Here is a 7597-nt window from a genome sequence, read left to right as displayed (position 1 = left end):
TTTGGGGCGTACTGATTGAAGGCACCGCTCCAATGGTGGAGCGCAGAGTGTCAGGACAATGATTAGGTCAGAGACAGTAGAGTGAAGGGAGTGAGTCGTGCTATGTGGAGAGAGGAGGTTTGGGAAAGAAGAGGGTGCTAAGGAACCGAGGGATTTAAACAATGGAGTGAAGATCTTGGAGTCGGATCCGCTCTATGACAGGAGTCTTTGGAGTTTGGCAAAGGCGGCAGTAATCGGGCTGCGGAGTTCACGACAGAATTGGCGATTGCTTCTGCACCAATTCACCATACATTGAAACGCAAAGCAACAAGCACCAAAAAACAGTGATGTTCCAGGATGAATGGCATCAAAGGCACCGCTGGAATTTGAACCCAGGATCTCCTGTTTACTAGACAGACGCTTTGCCATCTAAGCCACGGCGCCATAGCTTGATTTCCAATAGTTTTATTTAAGCCCAGGTGAATGTTCTTGTCAATAACATGTCACAATGCTGCATACAGCCACGTACTTATGCAAAAACCGCAGCCAGAGTGAATGATAACCCCAGTTATCACAGCAACATCCAAAGCGGCAAAATAAGTGTTACTGCAAATTGATCATTCTCAGAAATAACCTGGTGCTCAGGAGATTATTTCAGGTAGTGTATCGCAGCTCTCACACCGCAGCATAACTCAGCACACATCCCCAATATAGCCCAACGTCCTTCCGACGTGAAAGGCACTATAAAAATGCAATGTTGCTATTGTTGCTGATTTTCTCAGGACAACTTACGCTGTCCCGTCATCTCAAAATGTCGGCTCTGCTCAATCAAAATGGTCGAAAATAATACATAACAATAGTACTATTTGTCAGAGCTACTTTCAATTAGGAGTAATGTCTGCAAAAACTTCACAGGATTTTCTTTGAAATGTAGTAATTTCTCTTTCATATCAGCAACTCTCAAGTTATCACCTCCCTTGTCTCTGCGAGTTCCTTCACCTGCCGTTACCGGGCCGATCCGTTTAGTTTCCATCTAACGTATTTAACTTAGTGGAGTTACAGTGAATTTTGGAGGCGACAGAATCCTCAATAAAACGGCATTAATCAAATTATCAAATTCATCTCGATAGTTTTGTTGGAAGACAATCTCTTCCATTTACCAGTAGTGCCACGTGAGTTATAATGTTCACTGAAACAAGGAAATTTAACCGCTGTTTAACATTTCAAACAGATAGCCATCAGTTCCAGCAATGCAGCAGAATCCCATCACTGCTGTGCTGTGTCAAGTTAGACGGCAATAGTTCTTGTCGATTCTGTCCCACACACAGGGTCAGTACAGAGACGCCTCCGGATTATCGCCAGATTACGGCACTACCTCACCCCTCACGCTGCTGAAACCCTGGTTCACGCCTTTGTCACCTCAAGGCTGGACTATGGGAACTCTCTCCTCGCCGGCCTTCCCACCACCTCCCTCCACAAGCTGCAGGTCATTCAGAACTCTGCAGCTCGTGTACTGTCCCGCACCAGGCTTCGGGACCACATCACTCCCACCCTCGCTCGCCTCCACTTGCTCCCCATCCCCCAGAGGATTGATTTCAAGATCCTCATCCTCACCTACGAGGCCTTTCACGTCTTTGCTCCCTCCTACCTCTCCTACCTACTATCCCCCTACCTACCTGCCCGTACCCTCCGTTCCTCTGGCTCTGGTCTGCTCCACGTCCCCCAACCGCCCTACCATCGGTGGTCTGGCCTTCAACCTCTCAGCCCCCAGGCTCTGGAACTCCATCCCCCAATGCCTTCGCCTTGCTTCCTCCCTTTTCTCCTTCAAGGCCGGTCTCAAAACTTTTCTCTTTGACCGTGCCTTCAGCTCCCCTCTCGACTCTCTTCCCCCTCCTCGCTCCCTCCCTTCCCTCCCTTCACCCTGACCATTTCCCCCCTGCTCGGGTCATGACCCAACTGTGCAGCGCCTTGTGACGTCCTCCTGACGTGAAAGGCGCTTTATAAATGGAATCTTGTTGTTGTTGTTGTTGTTCTGCGAACCGCTTTTTGACGATTCGTAGGTATCAAAATTCTAATTCTGGATTGGAGACGCTTATGTATGGAAATGGAATTGTGCATGTTCTAACATCACCATTTTCCCCACAGACTGTCCTCCCNAAAAATATTGCAGAAAAAAACTCCGATTTACAGATCAACATTATTATTTATTCAATTGTCTCGTAACTCGGCCAATATTATGTGGCCAAATTGTGCTACACATGGCTGGGAAGCTTCCACGCACATCACAGAACTGAGATTTGCAGGTGATGGAGAATGTTTCAAACACTGGCCTCAAAAGCGAGGTTACCTGAGTTCAATTCCCAGACTGGATTATGCCCAAGGCAAGTTTCCTTACTCCACACACCGCTATTTCCCCATCAGAAAGCAGGAAATCGCTTGATAGACTGGCAGATCATATTTTTGGGGATAACAATCCCTCCATAAGAAAAAGACAATATAATAGTTTGTGAAACAATTCACGACTGTGTACAATAGGCTCCTGCGTTTCGCCCACAAAATATATCGTCAGTGCACATTACCGTATATTCTGGAAAGCGATTTGCATTTTCTCGGAGTCGTGATAAGGCACGACATTAAATGCAAGGATGATTAGAATTATTATCATCTTTCTCCTCACAGCACAGCGCAGAAACTAGCGGATCACAATCGTGGCTAACTGACCAAAGAAAGTAATTGGAAAACCGTAACAGATTTCATTCAATGCATCACCCTGGCTTTTAGTTTTAGAAATTGAGCGAATGGAAAGAGCACACCATTTCTGAGCTCCTCTCTGAACTTCCTCTGGCTCACCGCATAAATACACGTGTTTGTGCCACAGCTGAAAAGCTGGAGCATAATCCCCACTTCTTGTCTGATGAACAGCGGATCGTCGAGACCTGTGTAATAGTAGTTTGCCGTGATTCGGCCGTATATACCATTGACCACGTAAGTCATCCAGAGGAGGATAAAACTGCCTGAAACAGCGAAGAGTAAAATAATGGACTTCCTGCGACACTCCATCTCCGGATCCTTCCGTTTCGCTGCAAAATTGCCCGACAGGAGTTTTGCACGGACTTTGCTGCTCACCAGTATGTGTCTGACAGTCAACGCATTCAAGGGCAGAATCAACAGGAATGGGAGCAAAGGATTCCAAATGTATATAAAGTAGGCATAGATTTTCCATCCTAGCAACAAGTTAAAGCTCTCAGTGTGGACACAGCCCCATGAGACGTTGTTAATAACGTAGCGAGGACCAAATATAAAATAATCACCAATGCTCCTCAAACAGTTTATGATAAATAATGTGCCGATCACCTTGACCGCGGTTTCTTCAGTACAAAATATGGTTTGCAGCTTTTGCCAACAAATGGCTATGAAGCGATCGAAGGTAAACGCAACTGTGAACCACACAGAGCAATCTGTGGAGGCCTTAAATAGAAGTACATTGACACGGCAAACCGGGGTGATATTCACCTCCGTGGTGGCAAAGTAAATGTATTCAGTGTGGTAACATATCACATCAAATATCACCACCATCAGATCCGCCGCTGCCATGGCCACCAGGTAGCGAGTGACGCATTTGGAGAGAACGCACTTTCCTCTGTACAGAATCACGATGGCCACTAGGTTTGCTGCAAGAGAAAGAGAGAATACAGGTTTAGCAATTGCCACTTTAATCTTTAGAAACCAGGTATATTGATAATTGGGAGCAAACCAAAGGAATTAGAAATTTGCTGCATTTCACTCCACAATCAGGACAGGCTGGACTGGGATGAAAAGACAATTTCTTTCACAGGTTCTTCACATAGACTTATAAAAGACTGCAAGCACAGAAACAGGATACTCGAATAAACCTTTCTTTGTCATTGTTTATATTCCACATTAGTCCCCTTCCCGACTCTTCGTTCACTTTTCTACATACCCATATATTCCACTCTCCCTCACCTCTCTATCTTGCATTTTGTTCAATCTCCACTTATGGCAGTGAGATCGGCATTCTCACTAGTGAAGTAATTCTTCATAAATTCCCTTTGAAGTCAATTTACTATTCTTTTTTTCTCCTGGTTACGCACTCCCCATTTTGTGTGAACAGATTATTGATGCTAACCTTATCAAATCCTTTTGGGGGGTAGTTTACTGTCTCGTGGTTAGGAGCTCGCCTAGCAGAGTAGACCATGAACTGCTTCATGTCGTGTCGACCATTATGTTCACAGTCGTGATGTGGGGCTTGGATCTCACCTTTCTGAAATATATGTGAGATTGCTACCAGTTGAGCCAGGCTGCCACCAACCTGGCAAGACGACGGTGAATTCGATGTGGTTGCAGGAAACTTCACTATATTACCCCTCAATCTCTCCCTCACACCGTCTCTGCATCACCTGCTCCAGTTCTCAGCACGGGAGCGTGTCCTGCAGCATTATGTATCTGCTCTGTTGGCCTCTGAGTCAGAGGGTTATGGTTTCCAAGCATGTCGTTCCACTGCAGTGTGGTGGAGATGCTACATTGACCGATTACATAACATAAATGTTATGTTATCAGAACCGCTACATGTTTTGCTCAATGTTTCTTGATTCTTAGCACTTACTGGGTCCCTAAAGGGCTGCGAGGATGGGATAATAAATGTAAGTTATTGGAAGGATGAATGCCTGTCGATGCATTGTCTGTGAGAAACAAACAGAAATGCTGGTGCAGGCCGCACGGGATCCAATCAACAGTGTGTCAGTCAGACGGCTTAACAATGCTTTATTTAAAGTGCTGGAAGACTTCCCAGTGAGATGTGCAAGTCTCACAAGCTGCAATTAGTGACAATCTGTTGAACAATTCAATTACTGAGCCTTAATCTGTGACATATGACGTTTCAATCAGTGCAACAGAAAATGAAAATAAGGAAAACAAAATTAATAATTTTACATTATTTTATTCCACAGGTATTTGAAAATCTGACGTCTCTTGGAAAATGTCTCAAATGCGCGAAACTTTGTGGCTTTCCTTTTTATATACGTGACCAATTGAGCTGCTAAGCTTATAACTGCTCAAATCAAAAACACTGTGGAGCTTATTGCACATACCCAAACACCAACTCACTTAAAATACTGAGGAGTCAGTTCTCGAATCACACCAAGTTGTGTCACAGAAAGTAAGGGAAAAAAATTATCCCTTTCTTAAACTAAATTGCGCTGCACATAAACTAGAAATTGAAATAAAAACGGGAACAACACATAACAATAAAAAGATTAATAATACTGATAATAATGCTTGAAATTGATGAAGCAGCTTTCGCAGCGGGAGGGTGTCCATAGAGTGCTTCACAGGATACATTATACTGGACAGTAGCTCCGTATTTTTTGGGCAAACAAGCAAAGATTTTCGCGCACAGCAACGTCCCACAAACAGCCATGGATTCAGCAATTAAATTTATTTGATCATTTCTCCCTTCTTTTGATCTTTGCACCTTGCATGTTCACCTCCTTTCCCCTGGTTCTCCACAAGATGACAGGTAAAGCGCCTTTCACTTCAGGAGGACGTACGGAGGCGATGAACAGTCACGGATTAGGACTCGAGCTGGGTGATTTGCTACAATTGGGATCAGGGAGGGTGGAGGGAAGAGATGGTGGGAGGATGGCCGAAGGCACGGTCGAAGAAGAGGGATTTGAGGCAAGCATTCAAGCAACGAAAGCAGGGAGCGAGGCGAAGGGAATGTGGAACGGATTTCATTCATCCTCAACCATCAGACTACGATTGGGGGCAGAGTGACTGAAGGACCTACCAACATGGTGCATGCCGAAAGCGGTGACATGGAACAGGCCGGAGTCTGCTGAACAGAAGGAGTGGGCAGATTCACAAGGGGTTGGTTAGCTGGTCGGAGATGTAGGAGATGGCAAGACCATGGAGAGCATTGAATGTGAGCACAAAAATTTTGAACGCGATGCTTAGGGATGGGAACCCAGTGGAGTCTGCATAGGGTGAATGTGTTGGGGTCACGGAAAGAGGTGCGAGAGAGTACACGAGCTGCAGAGATCCACATAATCTGCAGCATGTGGAGGGAAGATGGGAAGGTTGACATGATGGCTGCTGGCATATTGTGATGACTGAGGATGAATGAAAATGAATGAGAGTTCCATGCTCAAACTCTGCCACTCTTCTGCACTTCACGAAACTATACTCCATAAAAGCTCGAAACTCTCTGAGACAGCTGAACAACGCGATAAGGAAACATATCAAAGAAGATATTACATAATTCTTTGCAGCTGCATGCGCAGCTCTTCATCAATAATTTTGGCACTCGCCCAGAAGTGTTTGTTAATTTAATAATCCTTGTGTTCAATATGGCGCCTTATCGCTTGATTGAGAAGAACCAAATCACTTGACAGCAGTTACAGTAAAAAAAGCGAATATCGCTCCCTCCCATCCCCCATTACAACCAGCCTGGAAAGCTCTCTTAATGCTTGGAAAACGGAGGTGTGCGGAGTAAGGAAACATGCCTGAGGTTTTGTCATGCCCTTGAATTAAACGTCGATCTTTTAGATAGCGAGGAGAGAGTTATATCAACTCAGCTACAGGAATTTAGTTGCAGGTACAATGCTGTATAACTTCTTAGAATTGTTTGAGCAATTCGAAACTACCCTAAACTACATTTATCGTGTCAGTCTGGCTCACCTGGTAGCCGTTATTTTCTAATACAGAGACTTGTCGGTTCAATCCCTGTGGTCTTTTGCTTTCTCTGACAATGAAGCCCTGCATTCATTCAATCATTCCCAGCACTTCATTATGGTGTCACCTACGGCTGTATGATTAAAGCACCCGACTGGAACTTGAAACCACAACTTTTTGCTTCAGACACGAGAGTGTTATCACTGAGGAAGGCTGACAAGGCATAATATTTATCGCAGTTTGAAAAGATATGAGTTTAGTGTAACTAGCAGCAAGTCCCAATGAACCAAGAAACTGTCGTTCTTCCATCTGTACAATCTACAATGCTGTACTGAATCTGTACTAACAAGCGCAACATGCATTTATACATTTATGCATTTATACAGCGAACCTCACTCACGGAGATGGGGGAGCCTGGTGGAGCGTATGCACAGTCCTAAGTGTTTAGGCACGAACTAAAGATGGGGTAGGAAGGCACACGGCGGAGTGACACAGGAAGATTATTTCTTAGATTTGGGGCCTACGGTTGAAAGCAGGGCCCCCAGTGGTGGAACGGATTGTACGAGGGACATGCAGAATGTTGGAGCCATTCGAGAAGAGGAAGCCGGTTGTGGTTAGAGCGGTAAGCAGGTCGGAGAGATAGGGATGTGCCAGGGCATGCAGGGATTTGGAAAGGAGTGTAAGGATCTTGAAATCGATCCGCTCGGCGATAGGGAACCAGTGGAGTCTGTCTAATACTAGTTTGGTGGGGCTGTGACGTTCAATACAGGTGGGTATGCGGGCGATTTTCAACCAGCTGGATCCTGTAACATTTTCACTATCTTACAGCCTTGGCGGCTTTGTCTAAAATGAAGTTGAGGAGAGTTGCATAGATGGCATTTCAGAAGTACATTCTGAAGGTGATCAACGCATGACCAATTATTTTGGC

At 45.0% G+C, this 7597-nt stretch overlaps 1 non-coding gene across 1 annotated transcript; it reads right to left on the bottom strand.

The window, feature by feature from the left end:
- Positions 1 to 350: 350 nt before the first annotated feature.
- trnat-agu lies at positions 351 to 423 on the bottom strand. Its single transcript has one exon. It is a non-coding gene; the product is annotated as a tRNA-Thr (tRNA).
- Between the last annotated feature and the right edge of the window lie 7174 nt (positions 424 to 7597).

Source organism: Callorhinchus milii, unplaced genomic scaffold (genome assembly GCF_018977255.1).
Source record: "Callorhinchus milii isolate IMCB2004 unplaced genomic scaffold, IMCB_Cmil_1.0 Scaffold249, whole genome shotgun sequence".
NCBI classification, from domain to species: domain Eukaryota; kingdom Metazoa; phylum Chordata; class Chondrichthyes; order Chimaeriformes; family Callorhinchidae; genus Callorhinchus; species Callorhinchus milii.
Note: the sequence above shows the minus strand (reverse complement) of the source record. Positions and strands in the feature narration are given on the sequence as shown.